Source organism: Muscardinus avellanarius (assembly GCF_963383645.1).
Source record: "Muscardinus avellanarius genome assembly, chromosome: 2".
NCBI lineage: Eukaryota > Metazoa > Chordata > Mammalia > Rodentia > Gliridae > Muscardinus > Muscardinus avellanarius.
In genome coordinates, this window is record NC_137787.1 from 60,275,943 (window position 1) to 60,296,489 (window position 20,547).

General features: G+C 44.2%; 1 pseudogene across 1 annotated transcript; it reads right to left on the reverse strand.

Moving 5' to 3' along the window:
• Positions 1-18,072: 18,072 nt before the first annotated feature.
• LOC308258720 (low affinity immunoglobulin gamma Fc region receptor II-like) lies at positions 18,073-20,109 on the reverse strand (annotated as a pseudogene). Its single transcript has 3 exons — positions 20,046-20,109; positions 19,606-19,721; positions 18,073-18,812 (listed from the first exon to the last, which is right to left on the reverse strand). The product of its transcript is annotated as a low affinity immunoglobulin gamma Fc region receptor II-like (transcript).
• Positions 20,110-20,547: the final 438 nt, after the last annotated feature.

The window sequence follows — 20,547 nt, forward strand, 5'->3', positions numbered from 1 at the left end:
GATATTCTATTTCCCCTTTTGGGACCTAATAAAAGTAGTTTCCTTCCTTCCTTCCCTCCCTTTCTTTTCCTTTTTTTTTTTTTTTTGTACTGGGGATTGAACCCAGGGGCATTCTACGTCTGAACTACACTCCAGCCCTTTTGGGTTTTTATTTTGAGTCTCACTAAGTTGCTCATGGTCTTGCTAAGTTGCTAAGGCTGGCCTCAAACCCATGATCCTCCTATCTCTGTCTCCCAAGTATTGGGATTACAGTACTTGAGTTGAAGGCAGTCTCTCTCCCACATTGTTAGACCTTGTTGCAATGTTCCCTATAGGTAATGCAACAGGACTAAATAAAATTTAATAATTTTTCTTTAACAATGTCAATTAATGACCTAGGTTTTAAGAATCTCATTCAAGGCTGAAGAAATATACTGGGAAAAGGTATGTGAGAGCAAAAGGCATTGGAGAAAAGGTTAGGAGGTGTTGAGGGATACGACAGATGCTGAGATAGAAATTATAAAAAGTTAAAAATGGCAAATTAGATGGGAGCATGATTATGTTACAAGAGAAGGCTTTGGGGGAAGGAGGAAGTACTTAAACAGAACTTTGAAGCATGGGTAGGATTTGACAGGTGAATTTCAGGTAGAAAAATGCCAGCGGCAGAGATAGCAGCATGCACACTGCTCTGGAGTTGACCAGGAGCCCACTGTTGTTGGAAGGCTGAAGGAATGGAGCGTATGGGGGGCATCAGTATGCAGCATCTTCTGCTTCAAGATCTTCACGTAGGCTGGTTCCTCTGCCTGGAATCCTCTTTGCCAACAACAGAATTCTTCTGGTGGCCAATTAATAGAGAGCCAAAGTTGGAAAGACCACTCAGGTTTCAGTTTATAATGTTAGCAGGGCTCTGTTTTGCTATGATTATTCTGATTCTACTTTCTCTCAAAAGCTAGATACTCATTTTGGTAGCAAGATGGATGCTTCTACTTCCCAGGCTCCAAGTCCTTATTCACACCCAGGAAAGTGAAATTGCTCTTCTCTATCTTTAAACAGGAGCCCTCAGTTTCACTCTTATTACACTACTTGGGTCACATGCCCACCCAGAAACCAATGACTGTAACCAATAAAGATCGTCATGTGGTGACTGGCCTAGGTCATTCCATCTTTGAACCATATGCCAAAGCATGGAGATTTAATTGGACCAATAAGGGCCCAGTCTATGAAGACAGGCTCTAAACCAGTCCATGAGGGCAGGTTCTATACCAGAGCAAACCTGTAGATATACTGTGTGTTTAAGAAATGTCTGGGGCAGGGTACAAAGGGGATCAATGGCAAAAGTGCCACATCAATTCTTCTCATCTTTACCTTAGATGCCAGATCTTCAGCGAGGTTTCCCCTGATCTCCCAAACTAAATTAAAGAAGTCCTTTTTTAGCTCAGGCACTCTATGGATTTCCTTCATAACACTTACCACCTTTAAACTGTACAGTTATTTGTATGACTATTTGTCAATAGTCTGGTTCCTCAACTGGACTTTAAGCTTCGTGAGATCAGGGACCATGACTTTTCCTTAGCGCAGGTCCCTCAGTGCCACTTACCATGCACACTATAAAAATGTGGAAATGAATGAGTGGATTCCTAGTCAATAATGAGAATTCGTACTTTGATGAGCTTCAAAACGATTGACATGCTAATAATAATGCACCAATAATAATAATAAAAACCCAAACCATCCTGTGGTAAGACGAAAGAAAGAAAAAAGAAAAAGAAAGAAGGAAGGAAGGAAAGAAAAAGAGATAAAGAAATTACTGACCTTGCATTGGAGAAGCAGGATATAAAAGTGAATACTAAGCTCAGAGCTGTCTTACAAGGTGACCAAAAACTAGTAAGTGCAACAGAAAGATATTCCAGGAATTACATGGATTAAAAGGCTCACTGTTATTGTAAATGACACTGTCAAGAGCCAGTTCTGCATAAAAAATCTTGTCATCTGTAATAATATTCATTTCCTCTTTCTTATTATCAAGGTTATATGACATTGAAGAGCAAATTTTAAATGCACTTACACAGACCAAGACTATCTTGCTTTTCTTATAATAAATTATTTGCATCATAAATGCACACTTGTGGAACCAAGGCTATAAAGAGGTTTTTATCTGTGCTAAAGAAATTATTATACACTGATAGAACTGCTGTCATTCAAAATTTACACTATGACTCTTGGATGTTAGAAATTTAATTTTTAAGCTGGGTGTGGTGGCACACACTTGTAATCCCAGTACTTGGGAGGCTGAGACAGGAGGATCTCAGGTTCACTACCAGCCTCAGCTACTTAGTTAGACTCTCCATAACTTAGACCCTGTTTCAAAATAAAGAATAAAAAAGTGGGCTGGGGGTGTAGCTCAGAGGTAGAATGCCCCTGGGTTCAATCCCCAGAACCACACAAAAAATAAATTTAATTTTTTATATTGAATTTGGTTCAATTTTCAGATAAACAAGTTTAGAAAAAAATAACTTTCACATTGGCAAATACTCATGTTACCAAAATGTAGGTCTACTCCATTCCACCAAACCTCACCATTCTGGTTAAAGATGTTTGGAGAATCCATTTATAGAGCACCAATTAAAATAGCCAAGTTACTTGGTCAGCCAAATACTGACCTTTTGTTTATTTGGTGGGGAAAAACTCCCATTGTTTCACTGGTCCTGAATCAACACTGAAGTGCTTATTGACCACTAAGTATTTATTGATTCTATCACCTTTTAACATAGATAGGTTTTTATGCTGTCATGCATAACAAAGAACTATCATGCTTTGGTTTCTACTAGAATGTGTGAAAAATTATATATTACCTTTGATTTTATTTTATAGTAATATCTATTCTTACATTATTTTGTGTTTACAGAGACTGAGCAGTGGTGCTATCAAAATTCAAGATTATAGTGCTATTTGCTCCATAGAGAACCTGCTATCAGCATTTGATATAATAGATGTGGGTTAATCATATAGTAACTTCACTGTGTAGGCAATTTTGGGGTATAATCACTAATTTGAGAACATAGGCAATCCAAAGGGCTCCTTTTTCTTCTTGCTCTCATGTATTATTTGTCCTTAGTATTGGCTAAAAAATTTGAGTTTCCTCCACATAAAAATAAAAAAAATAAATTATATTAAAAAATTAGCCATTAAAAAAATGAGATTCCCACTACATGAAGAAATAAAGACAATATATATAGTTTAAAAAATCCAGCTGAGTGTGGTGGCACACACTTGTAATCCCAGTACTTGGGAGGCTGAGACAAGATCACAGGTCGAGGACAGCCTCAGAAACTTAGGTCCTCAGCAACTTAGTGAGACTCTCTCTCTCTCTCTCTCTCTCTCTCTCTCTCTCTCTCTCTCTCTCTCTCTCTCTCTCTCTCTCTCTCTCTCTCTCTCTCTCTCTCTCTCTCTCTCTCTCTTTCTCTCTCTCTCTCCTTCCCTCCCTCCCTCCCTTTCTCTCTCTCTCTCTCTCTCTTACACACACACACACACACACACACACACACACACACACACACCACAGAAATAAAATAGGGCTTGGGGGTGTGGCTTGTAGGTAGAATATCCCTGGGTTCAATTTCTTGCAACACATGCACACATGTGGGCATGGTCCTATGCCTTACTTGACTACAGGCATTATTTTTAAGATCATGTAAGACAAAGTTAAAGCTACAATGTAGATTTTTGCTTGATTTTAGAATTTATTATTTGTTTGCTGTGTGTATATGTGTGTGATTTATATCTCAATGTTATTTTGATTTACTCATGAAAACATACAGATGTATTTGAAATTACCAGACCCCTAACAAAACCAAAGCAGGAAACTGGTCTTCTTTAAAATATTCTACTTTTGAGCAGCTCTTGGCTGTTTCCCAAATCAAAGATGGGTTTTTAATATGCCATTAAGAAAACTAGCTTAGCCTGGTGAGATAAAAATTGATCTTAGGATATTTGTGTCTCAGCCCTATTTTCATAGTGACTTTGTGAAAATACGGAAATAACAAGCTGGGTGTGGTGGTGCACGCTTGTAATTCCAGCATTTGGGAGGCTGAGACCCAAGGATCACGGTTTGCAGACAGCCTCAGCTACTTAGTGAGGCCCTCTGCAACTTAGTGAGACCCTGTTTCAAAATAAAGAATAAAAAAATTGGGCAGGGGGTGTAGCTCAGAGATCGAATGCCCCTGGGTTCCATCACCAGACCCGCAAAAAAAAAAAAAAAAGAAAAAAAGAAAGAAAGAAAGAAAGAAAGAAAGAAAATATGGAAATAACAAACTTAGTTTCTTCTATACTTTCACAACACAAAATATTTCTGTGACCTTACATGTGTGTGTTTGGGGGGGCAGGTTCCCCACATACCAACAAAGTAGTCCTTTAGCAGCAAACACCAGGGTGTCTTCCAGGCCAGTTCTTTATTCTAATTTTTTGGTACTTGGGATGGAATCCAGAGTCATTCTCTATCTCCACGTTATAACCCCAACAGAATTTTTTCTTTCTTTTTTTTTTTTTTTGCGGTACTGGGGATGGGACCCAGGGGCATTCTATCTCTGAGCTACACCCCCCAGCCCTATTTTTTATTCTTTATTTCAAAATAGGGTCTCACTGAGTTGCAAAGGGCCTCATTAAGTAGCTGAGCCTGTCCTCGAACCGCCATCCTCCTGTCTTAGCCTCCCAAATGGTGGGATTACAAGCGTGCGTCATTACGCCCAGCTTGATTTTATTTCTTATTTTGATACAGTAGCTCACTAAGTAGCAGAGGGGCTCACTAAGTTGCTTAGGCTGGCTTTGAACCTGTGATCCTTCTGTCTCAGATTACCACGTACTGGGATTACAAGTGTGTGCCACCACGCCCGGCTCAATTTAGTTCCAATTCTGTTCATCTGGAGATGGTGTCAGATTCCATAGATGGGAGGGTTCAGTGTCCAAGACTGCCCACCTTCCCACAGTCCATGCCAATCTCAAGCCCCAGGGGATTTTACCTGTGCACCAGACCGAGAGAGTATAAGTCAAGTTTTCTATAACCCCCTTCTTGGATCTGATTAATGTGCTACAGTGGCTCACGACTCAGGGAAACACATTTCCCAGGTTATTATAAAGAATATTACTAATGATGCAGATGGAGAAATACATAAGGCAAGACATAGGGAAAGGAGCACAGAGCTCCCAAGCCCTCTTTGGGCTTACCACCCTCCAGGAACCTCCACACGTTTTGCTATTTGGAAGCTCTCTAGACCCAAGGATTTTATGGAAGCCTGGCTACAGAGGCCTTATTGACTAAATCATTGGTCATTGATGATCAACTTAACCTTCAGTACCTTTCCCATCCCTGGAGATTGAGGGATGTGGAGCTGAGAGTTTTGACCTTCTAAATCTTGCCATAGTTTTCCTGGTGACTGGCTCCCACCCTAGTCAACTTGTTTATAGACAGAAGATATTTGTCATTTTGAAGTTTCCTTTCTAATAAATGAGGACAGGACCAAACATATATTTCACATTATTACATTTTGGTTAACTGCCCAAATTTTCTTCTTGCCATCACTACTTATTTTTTCTCTTCTTCCTTTTTCTTCTCCTCAATCTTCACAGGGAATTGTACCCAAGAGCAGTCTACCACTGATCTACATTCCCAGCCTTTTTTTTTTTTTTTTTGTGGTACTAGGGATGGAACCCGGGGCATCTACCTCTGAGCTACAACCCCAGCTCCAGTTTTTATTCTTTATTCTGAAACTGGGTCTCACTGAGTTGCAACGAGCCTCACTAAGTAGCTGAGGCTGCCCTCGAACCACGGTCCTCCTATCTCAGCCTCCCAAATGCTGGGATAACAAGTGTGCGCTTTTCATTTTTGAGACAAGGTCTTGCTGCATTGGCTAAGCTAGTCTCAAACTTGTGACCCTCCTTCTGCTTGTTGAGTAGCTGGGATTATAGAAATGCACCAACATTCCCAGATTACTGCCCAGTATTTCTGGACTTCAGTTTCTCCACCCATAAAATATTTTTCAGTAGATGCTTAATGTTTGTTGAATTTGTTTGAATGAATGGATGGATGAGTAAAAACCAACTCTTACTGATTACTAACCATGTGCTAGGCACTTTACATAAGTTATCTCACTTCGACTCTATGAAGCAGATGTTACCAATTCTAATTCAAAAAAGAGAAACTTGGACTTAATTAATTTGCCCCAACTCATCAACCAGCAACATGTGATATTTGAACCCAGGTGTGTAAACCCCCATGCCAATGTTCTGAAGCATGCCAGGCCTGTTTCTCCTCTGGATCCAAGAATAGAGTCAGTTAAGATAACTAACGACACTCCAGCTGTCCTCAGCCTGGTGAGCTTAGTCTATGCTTTGTAGCATCACACCATGTGGAAAAGGAACTCAGCAGGCTGGATGGACTCTCCCTGTGTGGGATCTGTAATCTTACATGCAGAAAAATTCTTACCTTTTGTGTCTTGAAGAGTGCAAGATGAAGGTCCTTCCAAACTAAAGGGACAAGGTAATTGACCTCAAAATACGTGGACTGCCCTTTGACCTCTTTGGGGTAAGTAACGGGCATGGAAATAGGTATTACTGCTTTTGCTCAGAAATCTAAATATGACACCTTCAAAGAGAAGTTTGACTCCTAGTAAAAGAAACAGTCAACCAATGCCTCAGACTCCGATGGCTGTCCTCACAACCATTTACTGAAATGTGTATGCAAGTACGTTGAGGTTGAGTTTACCTGACTTTGAAAATCTTCATTTCATCTTAGAAATAGCCTGTGCCACCTAGCAAAGTGGCTCTCTGAGGTTTGGTATGAGAGTTGCTGTTTTTCTCTATTCCATATTTTGGAATCATATTGAAATCTGATTTATATAGTGAACGTATTCTAGAACATAAACTGAACTTTTTGTAAGGCAAAAGTTAAATAACACCAACTCTAGTTACACTGTGAGTCTCAAGGGTAACCTGGGCATCTCGAACAGAATTGGAGCGGAGACTACTCAGGTGGAAAGCCAAGGGGAGCTCTCGACCTGTAGGTCAAGCAGGGAAGTAGGAAGTAAAAGCAACTACTTTCATCTCTATGCAGCCTTTGTGTTTCCTTTAAGTGGTACTGGAGACAGAACCCATGGGTATTCTACCTCCGACTTACACCCTTAGCTTCCACCTTTTTTTTCTTTAACGGTACTAGGAATTGAACCCAGGTGCATTCTACCTTTGAGCTACACCCCCAGCCCTATTTTTAGTCTTTATTATTGAAACAGGGTCTCACTAAGTTGTGGATGGCCTCATTAAGTTGCTGAGCCTGGTCATGAATCTGTGATCCTCCTATCTCTGCCTCCCAAGTACTGGGATTACAGGCATACCACACTTGGCAAGTTTTAAATATACTTGTTTTTTTGGTGGTACTGGGGGTGGAACCCAGAGGCTTTCTACCTCTGGGCTATACTCCCAGACCCATTTTATATTTTATTTGGAAGCGGGTCTCACTAAGTTGCTGAGAGCCTCACTAAGTAGCTGAGGCTAGCTTCAAACCTGCACGATCCTCCTGTCTCAGCCTCCCAGGCGCTGGGATTACAAGTGTGGACCACCATGCCTGGCTTACCTTTCTGGCTTAATTGTGCATTTCCTTGTTTCCTTTAGTTTCTGCCTATCAAAACAGAAATATTATAATGTTGATGAATATAAATATTAAAAAACTTAATAGTTAATGATGGAGCAACTTAATATATGTGAAATGTTTTTAAAACTTCAAACAAAGCATACATTAATATTTTTTAAATTATCAATAGGAGCTGGGTGTTGTGGTATATGCCTGTACTAGGGAGACGAAGACAGGAGAATCACAGTTTCTTGGAAAGCCTCAGCTAGTGAGGCCCTCCACAACTCAGTGAGACCCTGTTTCAAAATAAAGAATAAAAAATAAGGCAGGGGATATAGCTCAGAGGTCAAATGCCCCCGGGTTCCATCCCCAGACCCTCAAAAAAAAAAAAAAAACCCTCTAAAACCAGTTTTCAAGCCAGGCGTGGTGGCACATGCTTGTAATCTCTGCGCTTGGGAGGCAGAGACAGGAGGATCACGCAGGTTCGAAGCCAGCCGCGCTGGCTTAGGAGACCCTGTTTCCAAATAAAAATATAAAAAATACAGCTGGGCACAGTGGTGCATGCTTGTAATCCCAGTATTTGGGAGGCTGAGACAGGAGGATCACAGGTTCTCAGCCAGCCTCAGCTACTTAGTGAGGCTCTCCACAACTTAGTGAGACCCTGTTTCAAAATATAAAATAAAAAAATAGGGCTGGAGCTCACAGATAGAATGCCCATGGGTTGCATCCTCAGTACCACCCAAAGGGAAAAAAATAAATAAATAAATAAAGACCGTGTTGAGGAAAATGTAGTTCAAGGCCAGTTTTTTTTTTTTTTTTTTTTGCCGGTCGGGGATGGAAGCCAGGGTCATTCGATTTCCAAGCTACAGCCCCTGCCCTATTTTTTATTCTTTATTTTGAATATTGGGTCTCACTGAGTTACAGAAGACCTCACTAAGTAGCTGAGGTTGTCGGCGAACCGCTATCCTTGGTCTCAGCCTTCCAAATGCTGGGACTACAAGCGTGTGCCACCATGCCCGGCCTAAGGCCATTTTATTTATTTATTTATTTATTTATTTATTTATACACAAAGCTTGACTTTTATTTTTTTTCTCGGTTGGAGATTCATCTTAACATGCATGCATTTTAAAACAGTAATAGGTTCTCGCAACATTTCGAGTAGACATGAGACGAGCACAGGGGGTTGAAAATTCCTATTTAAAAAATGGGACTTCCGGGAAGATGGCGACCGAGAAAAGTGGGGCTTAAGAGCCCCGCTAACAACAAACCTCCATTACCACAAAATCAGCGCCTTTCATAGCCAGAAAACACCATCACCAGTGAAACAAAAAATCACCAGGCTCCAGAGAGAAAGCGGACTGAGAACAGAGCCACAGAGGAGATAACTGGCCTATCGCCCGAGGACGCGGCAGACGCGGCGGCAGCAGCGCCATACTGCCGGCGAATTCACGGGACGGCTACAGCAAGCCGAGGTGAGCCACTGCGGAACAGCCAGGCGGGATTTCTCCGCGCAGAGAGCATCTAAAGTTCCCAGTGGCCGAGCTCAGCACACGCTGCAGGGATTCAGAGTGGAAACCAAAACCAAGAAGAAAAACACCAGCCCCACAGCCGAGGGCGTAGCAGCGGCGCCATATTGCCACCGGCGGCAGCAGCAGAGAATTCAACGAGTTCAGTACAGCTACATCTGCGTACTCAAGAACAGTGAGTCAAATTGCGGGCCACAGAGGAGAAATCCCAGTACTGTACTCCCTGGGACTTGACCCAGTGGGGGAGGGGCGGTGGCAGAGATATCACACCATAGGAGAACTTGCAACCTGGCACCCCCCACAGTCTAAAGCAGCCTCTATCGACTCTCTGGGTCGGAGACTCTGTGATACAACCCAGTAAAGGTGTAGTGGGGTCTGAGATACTACTGACTCGAGATCCAGAGCACCTTAAGTGAAGTCATAGTGACCCAAGGGAAGAACCCAGAGAAGGCACAAACATCCGAAATCATGGGAAAGAGGAATAATACTGGAGCAATAAATGCCCACAACCCCACAACATCAGAACCCGATAAAACAGAAAATCAGAGATTTCTAGAAGATCAAATCAGGAAAATAACTGTAGAAATAATAGAGGTGCTTCGAAAAGAACTCAGAGAGAGCCAAAAAGAGATAAAGGATGCAATTAATGAAGTAAAGGCCTCAATTCAAAGCACAAACAACCGATTAGAACACATGGAGAACAGAATCTTGCTCTTAGAAGATGAGCAATCCAAAAATGAACGCATAGTTTCTAATCTAGAAAAAAATATCCGACAGCAGGAATCTGATATTGAAGAAATATGGGCCCATTTTAAGAGAGCTAACCTAAGAATAATTGGAATAGAGGAGGGAAAAGAAAGTGAAACCAAAGGGATCAACAATCTCTTCAAGGAAGTAATAGCAGAAAATTTTCCAGACATAGAGCAAGAGGTCGATATGCAGGTCCAGGAAACGTATAGAACTCCCTTTAGACAGGATCGGAGAAGAGGATCCCCACGCCACATAATTGTCAAAATGACCAATGTGGAAGCCAAGCAGAGAATCTTAAAGGCAACAAAAGCAAAGGGCCAAGTGACATTCAGAGACAAACCAATTAGAATCACTCCAGACTTCCCAAACCAAGTTATGAGAGCCAGAAGGGCTTGGAGTAACATATTCCAAACTCTGAAAGAAAACAACTTCCAGCCAAAAATTTCCTACCCAGCAAAACTTTCTATCAAATTAGAAGGAGAAATAAGAAGCTTCCATGACAAACAGAAACTGAAGGAATTTATGTCTTCAAAACCAGCACTAGAGAAAATACTCAAAGAGATTAACTACAAAGAAGAAATAGGTAACACACTCCAGAACTAGAGAAACAAGATTTTCCATCCAACAAACAACTAAGATTGGTTATTTGTGGAGATTCATTATTTATGTTAGTCTTTTACCTATCTCTAAAGGGTATTGTTTGCCTTTATTGTTGTTAATTTTTAGGATTCCTAGTTGGAATATTAATACACCTTCAGATATAGCATTTGGAAATATTTTATCCCATTCTATTAGTAACTGTTAACTCTGTGTACATTGTCTTTGTATATACAATTTTTTTTAGGGAGTTTGTATACTCCTCTGTTGCCTGTGCCTTTGAAATCATAACCAAGAAATCACTGCCAATTTCAATGTTGTGAGGTTTTATGACCCAGATTTTCTCCTAAAAGTTTATAGTCTTAAGATTTATATTTAGGTCTATTATCTATTTTGAGTTAATATTTGTATATGGGATTAGGTAAGGGTCCAATTTTATTCTTTTCCATGTAATTATTATTTTTTAACAATATTTAGTTAAAAGATTAATATTTCCACCACCAAATGTTCGTGGAAACCTTGTCAAAAATAACTTGACAATATAGGGAAGAATTTAGCTCTAGGCTTTTATTTAACTTCCATGGTTTATATATCTGCCTTTAGAATAGTACTACACTGTTTCAATTATTGTAGCTTTATATGGTTTGAAATCAGAAAATATATATCTCCTAGCTTTGTTCTTTTTCAAGATCGTTTTGGGTACCTAGAGTCCATATTCCATATTAGGATAGATTTTTTTCTGAAAAATAAATATATAAATATATGATAGTTTCACCTAAAAAATAGAAAAAAAATATTCTCTGGTAAGAAAGAAAGCAAAAAGAAATATTGAAATGTTATCTTTAAGTCATCAAAAGCTTGGTATCAGACAAATGAAACTGTTATGTGAGATTATCATTTTTAATTTTAGATAAATTGCCATAATACTAGATGTCAACTACTAAGCCAAGCATGGGAGGGAGGGATAGGGAGAGAATGGGGTGGGGATTGGGTGGGGGCTGACTGGGAAAAGTGTGCATGTATGTCTACAAAAGTATGTATCCTACTATGATGTATGAATACAGTGCACCAATAAAAATAAATAAAATAAAAAAAAATAACAAAAAAAAATAAAAAATAAAAAATGGTAGCCGGGCGTGGTGGGGCGCGCTTCTAATCCCCGCACTTGGGAGGCGGAGACAGGAGGATCGCGCTTCTTCGGAGCCAGCCTCGCTGGCTTAAGAGACCCTGTTTCCACATAAAAAAGTAAAAAAATAGGTCTGGGAGTGTAGCCCGTGGGAGTGTAGCCCAGAGGTAGAAGGGCTTCCAGGAACCCCAGTACCACCAAAAAAATAAAAAAAAATTAAGAAAAAAATGGTACTTGCAGTGGGAAATTGAGAAGTCACAAAGGTGGTGGGTGGTAGTGTATCCTGCTTCCCCAAAAAGTGACTTCAAACTTTATTCACATTTTTTTTTCTTACAATGATTTGACCTGATGCTATGTGTGCTGAGAGCACTGGGCCTCCCTTTAAAGGCTGTGGGCTCCCCCCTCCTCACAGACAGAGTGGCTGTGAACAGGGGCAGGGCTCTTCTAGAAGTTTCCTCAGCCTCCTTGCTGGGATCTCAGCACAACTGTGGGGGCCGCTGAGTCCCCTTCCCCTTCTGGAGCACTCTTCTCAAGTGCACACCTCAGAGGAAGGTTAAGGCCAGTTTTAGAGTGATCCTTTTAAGGGAATTCATTTCCCACATTGGAGTATGTAGAAAACGTAGAAACAGGCGCATGGCTGCAGGGGGGTTATTTTCCCAGCTGATCTCATAAAACTACATGTATTCATTTATATTTGACTCATAGTCGGCCATATGAAATATACATAATTGTTGATTTATCTCAGAAGAATTTAAGACAAAATGTAGAAACAATAATTTGGTGTTTCAGACAATTATGAAGATGAAGTGATTTTTGTACTAGAAGCTGAGATTTAGAAATTAGTGACATTTTATAAAAAATTGTCTTTTCAATACTGGGGATTAAACCTAGGGTCTCACACATGCTAGGCAAGCACTCTATCACCAAGCTATTCTCACCTCTGTTTTGTATTTTATTTTGAAACAGGGTCTCACTAAGTTGCCTACACTAAACTTAAATTAGTGATTCTCCTGCCTTAGCCTCCCAAGTAGCTGGGATTACAGGCATCTGCCACCTCTCTGGAGTATCAGTTGAATTGGAGGCAAGGCAGCCTAAGTAATGGTAGTTACATAAGTCTTACTTGGTTATTTCTCTAAATTTATTAGAAAGTTTTAATAAAATATTACATTGACTTCACTAATGACATGACTTTGTAAGATAACTTCTCTTATTCTCCTAGAGAGTTTTGCTTGCTTCTCAGTATTGAGTATATACCATGTGACAATCTTTTTTTTTTTTTTTTGGTATTGGGAATTGAATCCAGAACATTTTATCTTTGAGCTACACTCTGAGCACTTTTTATTTCTTATTGTTTTAAAAATATTTTTATTGTTGCATTGTAATCATACATCACATTGGAATACAAGACTTGAGAGGATATACAAGCACACATCATCCAATTAGCCCTCATCCAATCCCCATCCCATTCCCTCCTCCTCCCTCAATCCCATGCTTGATTGGTGATTATCTTTGATATATTTGTTTACGTACCTCCTGAGTTTTAAAGAGGTTCCATCCTCCTCCATCCCATCCCCTCTGATTGGTCACCTTAATTGCTTTGCTATAGGGCCCTTTCTATAACTTGAGCTCCTCCTGTTACCCCTTTCCACCTAGTTTTTGCTAATTAGGGGAAGCATCTGGTTTTTATTTTCTGTAATATTTCTCTGTGCATGCCGCATTTCAAGTTCCAATTCCACTCTTGACGGCACCAGTAGTGGCCTGGCTACCCGGAGGACTCTGATCCTGACCTTGCTGGCTCCAGCACCAGCCTTGCCTCATGGGAGGCCTCGATTCTGGCCTCGCTGGCACCCGCACCGGCCTAACCCCTCGGCTGTCTCTGATCCCGGCCTCGGAAGCCCCAACACTGGCCTTGCCTCAAGGCAGGCTCTGATCCCAGCCTTGCTGACCCTGGCACCGGCCTAACCCCTTGGCAGGCTCCTATCCTGGCCTCAGAGGCCCCAGCACCAGCCTTGCCTCATGGCAGGCGACAATCCCGGCCTCGCTGGCCCCGGCCCTGGCCTAACCCATTGGCAGGCTCTGATCCCAGCCTCAGAGGCCTGAGTAGTGGCCTTGCCTCACGGCAGGCTCCAATCTCGGCCTTGCTGACCCCAGCACTGGCCTAACCCCTTGGCAGGCTCCGATCCCAGCCTCGCTGGCCCCGACACCGGCCTTACCCCTTGGCAGCCTCCAATCCAGGCCTCGGAGGCCCCAGCACCAGCCCTGCCTCACGGCAGGCTCCAATCCCGGCCTTGCTGGTCCCGGCACCGGACTAACCCCTCGGCAGGCTCCTATCCCGCCCTCGGAGGTCCCAGCACTGGCCTTGCCTCACGGCAGGCTCCAATCCCAGCCTCGCTGGCCCCAGCACCGGCCTTACCCCTTGGTGGCTCCAATCTAGGCCTTGGAGGCCCCAGCACCGGCCTTGCCTCACGGCAGGTGACAATACTGGCCTCGCTGGCCCTGGCACCATCCTAACCCACTGGCAGGCTCTGATCCCGGCCTCGGAGGCCCCAGCACCAGCCTTGCCTCATGGCAGGCTCTGATTCTGGCCTTGCGGACTCTGGCACAGGCCTAACCCCTGGGCAGGCTCCAATCCCAGCCTCGCTGGTCCTGGCACCGGCCTAACCCCTCAGCAGGCTCTGATCCCAGCCTTGGAGGCCTCAGTAGCGGCCTTGCCTCATGGCAGGCTCCAATCCCGGCCTTACTGTCCCCGGCACTGGCATTACCCCCTTGGCAGGCTCCAATCCAGGCCTTGGAGGCCCCAGCACCAGCTCTGCCCCATGGCAGGCTCCAATCCCAGCCTCACTGGCTCCGGCACCAGCCTAACCCCTTGGCAGACTCCGATCCCGGCCTTTCTGACCCCGGCACTGATGTAACTCCTCAGCAGGCTCTGATCCCAGCCTTGGAGGCCTCAGTAGTGGCCTTGCCTCACAGCAGTCTCCAATGCTGGCCGCTGGCCCCGGCACTGGCCTAACCCCTTGGCAGGCTCTGATCCCTGCCTCGGAAGCTCCAGTACTGGCCTTGCCTCACGGCAGGCTCTGATCCTCACCTCGCTGGCCCCAGCACTGGCCTAACCCATTGGCAGGCTCTGATCCCAGACTCGGAAGCCTCAGTAGTGGCCTTGCCTCACGGCAGGCTCTGTTCCCGCTTCGCTGGCCCTGGAACCAACCTAACCCCTTGGCAGGCCCCGATCTTAGCCTCGGAGGCCCCTGCACCAGCCTTGCCTCACAGCAGGCCCTGATCCCAGCCTCGCTGGCCCCGGCACCGGCCTAACCCCTGAGCAGGCTCCGATCCCGGCCTCGCTGGCCCTGCCACTGGCCTAACCTCCTGGTAGGCTCCTATCCTTGCCTTGGAGGCCCTAGCACCAGCCCTGCCTCATGGTTGGCTCCAATCCTGGCTTTGTTGTCCCTGTCACTGGCTTCACCCCTCGGCAGGCTCTGATCTGAGCACCCTCTTCACCCAGCATGTTGTCCCAAATTCCTGAGGGTGCGTGGTGGTAGCATTCTGCCTCTGAGGTTATTTCTTCAAAAGTTCCAGGTGTAATGCATCTGATCTCTGCCTTCCCTGAGTACTGGCCACTGCCATTGCCATTGCCTCCACCATTTCAAATCTTTCCCAAGCTCTTTTTCCACTCTGAATGTTGTCCAGTTTTCCTAAGCATGCGCGATGGTAGCATTCGATGTTTGGGGAAATTTCTCCAGAAGATAAGGTTGGTAGGATCACATTTCTGCCTCTCCCGAATACAAGTCTCCACTGCCATCACAGCAACCGCTTCCAACACCACCTTCCTCCTAGGTCTCCGCTAAACTCTCTCCTTACAAGTGATGTCCAGGATTCTTAAGGATGTAGAGAGGAAGCAGTTCTCCTGCGCGGGGAATTTTTCCAAAAGTTCCAGTTCCGTTGGATAAGTTTTGTCTGCATCTCCAGTATCCTGGCAGCTGCCATGGCCCTCTTGAACCCTCTCTGATATTTTTCTTTTCTTTTTCCTTTTTTTTTTTTCTAAATAAGAGAAGACAGTATGTGTGGTTTGAGGAGGTTGTGGGATCAGGAACTCGGTAGCACTGCAGCCCGGGGCCCCGGTTCTTCTGGGGGTCTGGTATGCCCCGTGCGACCCCCGCCTGGGGCCCAGGGTCCTGTGGCCAGGGACCTGGTTCTTCCGGGGGGTCCGGCGTGCCCCACGCGACCCTCACCCGGGACCCAAGGCCTTGTGACTCCGGCCCCGGTTTTTCCGGGGATCCGGCATTATTTCTTATTTTGAAACAAGGTCTTGCTAGGTTGCAGAGAATCTTGCCAAACTGCTGAGGCTGGCTTGGAACTTCTGATCCTTCTTTCTTCGCCTCCCTAGTACTAGGATTTCAGGTGTGCACCACTGTGCCTGGCTCAACAGCCCATTCTTATTGAGTGTTTACTATGTGAAAACATTCTGCATGCGTTATCTCAATCCACACAAGAACTTTATGATATAAAGTACCAATAAGGCAACTGAGACTCAGAAAAGTGAAGAAACTTCCCCACGGACATATTCATAAAGTCAGAAGTGAGGTTCATTCAGTCTTTCTGACTCTATAATCTGAGCTTTTTCTAATATGTGCCACTGTCTAGACAGTAAGGACACAATTGATTAGTCAATATTTTATTAGAAACATGAATTTATTAAAGATTAAGCATCTCTAAATGCTCTGACATGTTGTCCTTAATTCATTGCATTGATTAGTAGGCCACATATTTCTTTGGAAGGTTAGCTTTTTCCTATCTATTTCTAATTTAGTTTTATTATCTATATTTTATATTTTCAGAGGTTGGATTCTAATCGGTACAATGATGTTCCAGATCTTTAAAAATGACGTACATAATAGAGCATCTCATGTTTAGAGCTCTGTGTTGAGTTTTGTAGGAGCCTTGTCCTTACATCATCACATAAGATTCCTGTTTCATTCTTGTGCCTCCGTGTGGAAAAGAAGAACATGCCAAGACACCACTCACTTAAAAGGAACTAAAATCTGAGTTTGTCTTCATAATAAAACCATTAGCAACACAGAAAACTTCGGGTGAAGTAAATAAAAATTAAAAAAATGCCAGTTAAGGTTTATGGCCATGATAACTTACCCATTCTTCATGACCTGGATGCTTACAATTTTTACTGCACTATTTTCTACTTATTCATTTTTTGGTTTTCGCTGTTCCACAATTTCAGACATTCCTCTTTTGTCATCTCAACTACCTTATAATTTTGTTAGAGCAGGAACCCATTTTGGAGTTCTTTTGTTTGTTTGTTTGTTTGTTTGTTTAAGATACGATTCCTGAAGATCTCAGTACAATGAGTAAATCAGCACTTCATGAATGTGGAAGGAAGCAATACTGAAATAATCATTTCTGTATGAAGAGAAGAATTAATACCATGAAGAAACAGTCCTTGTTTATTTTGAGCCAAGGTAACAAGATGAAATTAAATATCTTTTTAAATTCTAAACTCATGATATACATTAAGATGTGTGTCTCCTCAAGAGCAAGAACAACAGGACTGAGCTATTAACAAACTCAGTTTCTATAGAGGAATTATGAGGACAAAAATGTTTCCTAAATTTTTATAAAATTGAGTTTGGATGTGCACAGCAATATGACTATAGATGGTGGCAATGCAAAAAGCTGGAAGAAAGGATATATATATATATATATTTTTTTTTTGGTGCTAGGGATTGAACCCAGGATCATTCTACCTCCAAATTACACTCCTAATAATAATACTAGTATATGATACTAGTATATATAATAATACTAGTATATCTTTCTTCTTGGGTATATATACCCCCCCCCCAAAAAAAAATATATATATATATTTTGGTGCTAGGGTTTGAACCCAGGATCATTCTACCTCCAAATTACACTCCTAATAATAATACTAGTAATAGTAATTATTATTGTTATATTATTATAATGTTATTATTATTTTTCATTTCTACAATATTTTATTATAAAAGTAAGATGCGATCTCCACAGAGAAGGAATAAAGAATATTAAAATCACAAATAGTGTCATCATCCTGAAACAATCACTTTTAGTATCTTGGGGTTGTATATGTTGGCGTGTTAGTTTGTATTATCATATCTGAAGTCATACATACTGGTAGAATTGTTCTCACGTGACTGGGACGTGAGCACTACAGCTGGGCTGCCTTCTCCTAACTGTGTCCATGATCTCCGCTGTGTGGACGGGTTACAGGTGAACCTGGAGGCTGGGAAGGGCGGCAGCCCCAAAGGACTCAGCACAGTCGGTCCACCATTCGGAACCACGCTGTGGCTTCAGGACAGACAGCTTCAGAGCCCGCGTAGGTAATGCTGGAAGAGTCCTCCTCCCTCGTGGAACTGCAGAATCCCCTCGACCTCTCCAAGGGGAGTTGAGGCCCGAGACGCAGATCCTCCCTCTCCACGAGGCGGTGGAGACTAAATGCGGTTCTGGTAAGTTGTTTCTTCCTCCGGAGCCTCAGGGTACTTGAGCAGTGAGTAGGTGACTGTTTTCTCAGCCTCAGCTTTGCTGTGCTCCTCTCCGCCCGTGGAACCGGCTGAAGCCCGCTTTCTCTTGAGGTAGGTCAAGGCTGCAGCAGCGGCCACGATGGCGGCACCCACGATCCCAGCGACCACGGCCACGATGATCACCATCAGGGAAGAGCCGTGCGACCTGTGCTCTTGGACGGTGATGGCCACAGTCTGTGACGAGTGGGAATTCCTTCCTATGCTCCCCCTGCAGTAGTAATTGCCGCTGTGACTGAGGTTTGCGTTGGGGATGGAGAAGTTGACACTGGAGTGGGAAAACTTCTTGGAATTCCCGTCCTGGTAGAACGTGATCTTGTTCAGAAGAGCGTTCCTCCAGCCGTGGCACCTCAGCACGATGGTCTCCCCCTCCCGGAACACCAGCTGAGGGGTCTGGGGTCTGGAGCAGCAGCCATTCAGAGATCGCTCAGGCGCACGGGGTCGCTGAGGCTGGTCTGGCTGGTCTGGCACCTGTACTCCCCGTTGTCGCTGATTGTGGCCTGGAACTGGGTTGGGATGAGGCTCCCATGTGGAACCACTGGGCGGGGCTCCCCGGGGTGTGGTCGCCTTGACACCGCAGGGTCACGAGTCCTCCCGGAGCACCTGGATCCACGGGGCTACAGTTTCAGCACAGCCTTTGGGAGCAGGCGCTTCTAATGTCGTGAAGATTACAAGAGAAAAAGCCATGAAGTTTTAACCCGGCACGTTAGCCTTGGTCACTGTAATCTTTAAAAACTAGTAGAGAGTGCGCGGCCTCCACCAGTGCTCCTTGGGAAAGGCAGGTTAATGCTCTAACTCCAGTGGATCTCGTTTTTAGAGCTGAAGTTTTCAGTTGTTTTCAATTGTAATAAAGTCCAGAGCCATGCAAGCCTGTAATCCCATACTTGGAAGGCTGAGACAGGAGGATCACAGGTTTGCAGCCAGCCTCAGCAACTTAAGGAGACCACGTTTCAAAATAAAAATGTGTTTCCAAAGGGCTGAGGGTAGCTGGGGTGTGAAGGGTTCCAGCCTACCCCTACTGTCCTACCCCTGACTCATTTCGTTGGTTTGCTGGTTCGTTGGTTGGTTGGTCAGTCGTTTGGTCGGTACTGGGGATGGAACCCAGAGCATTTTCTCCCTCTGAGCTACACCCCAGTCCTGTTTTATTATTTATTATTTGAAACAGGGTCTCACTAGGTTGCTGACGGCCTGTGATCCTCCTGTCTCGGCCTCCCACACACTGGGCTCGGCCTCCTACACACTGGGATTACAGGCATGCGCCACCACGTCCAACCCAGACTCACTTTTGGGTAGTGGAGTGAGAATAATAAACAAGGAGGTGTGTCAGAAGGGTAGCACGGCGGCCGCGTGCACGCTCCTCGGTTTTCTCCTGTGTTCGTTCTCTTATTTACTCATTCATTCATTATCTTGGCGAATATCTCAATAAATATCTGCCGAGCACGGCACCTGGTTCTTTGACCCGTCATCATCTCCATCACGGTTCCCACCACTGTGGCACGGCTTCGGCACTGTAAGCCCAGGTCCAAACGCCAGGCAGTTCCTCGGAGCTTCAAGTTCCAGTCCTGAAGATAAAGACCATCATGCCCCTGGTCCTGCCGGCAGAGATGTTCAACCTCGGCACTCCTGGCTCCCCCCCCCCCCTTTGGCAGTACTGGGGATGGAACCCAGGAGCATTCGGCCTCCAACGTACACCCCCAGCCCTATTTTTCATTCTTTATTTTGAAACAAGGTCTCACTGAGTTGCTGAGGGCCTCACTAAGTAGCTGAGGCTGTCCGTGAACCGCGATCCTCCTGTCTCAGCCTCCCGAGTGCTGGGATGACAAGCTTGCGCCCCCACGCCCTGCTCACTCCAGACATTTGGGCACAGGCGATTCAGCTGTGGTGACCTGCTCCATGTGGGTGCTTAGCAGCACCCGCCTCGCCTTCTGATGCCAAAAGGGCCCCCGGCATTGGCCCATGTTCCCTGGGGAGGGAGGGTGCCCAGCGGAGGACCACAGCAGTCAAGGGGGGCGGTAAATAAGACACGAGAGAGCTAGCAGACTGCTAGCTCCTCCCAGGCATCAGGAGAGCGTGACTCGCTTTTCTTGCCTTCTCTCGTCATCCCCATAATACTTTGCTGGCCTGCAACGCCCCAGAATAGGAGACCTCCGAGTCTGTCTCGGGCCTCTCCTGCGCCCTCCCTCTCAAAAGCCGCTGCAGGAAGCAAGCCTAATGTTATTATTTTTATCTTGACTTTTGAAATAGGATCTTGCTAAATTGCTAAATTTCTAAGGCTGTCCTTGAATCTGCGATCCTCTTATCTCAGCCTCCCAAGTACTGGCATTACAAGTGTGTATCACCATAGCCAAATAAAGAAAGAATTTTGAATATTTTTACCACAAAGAAATG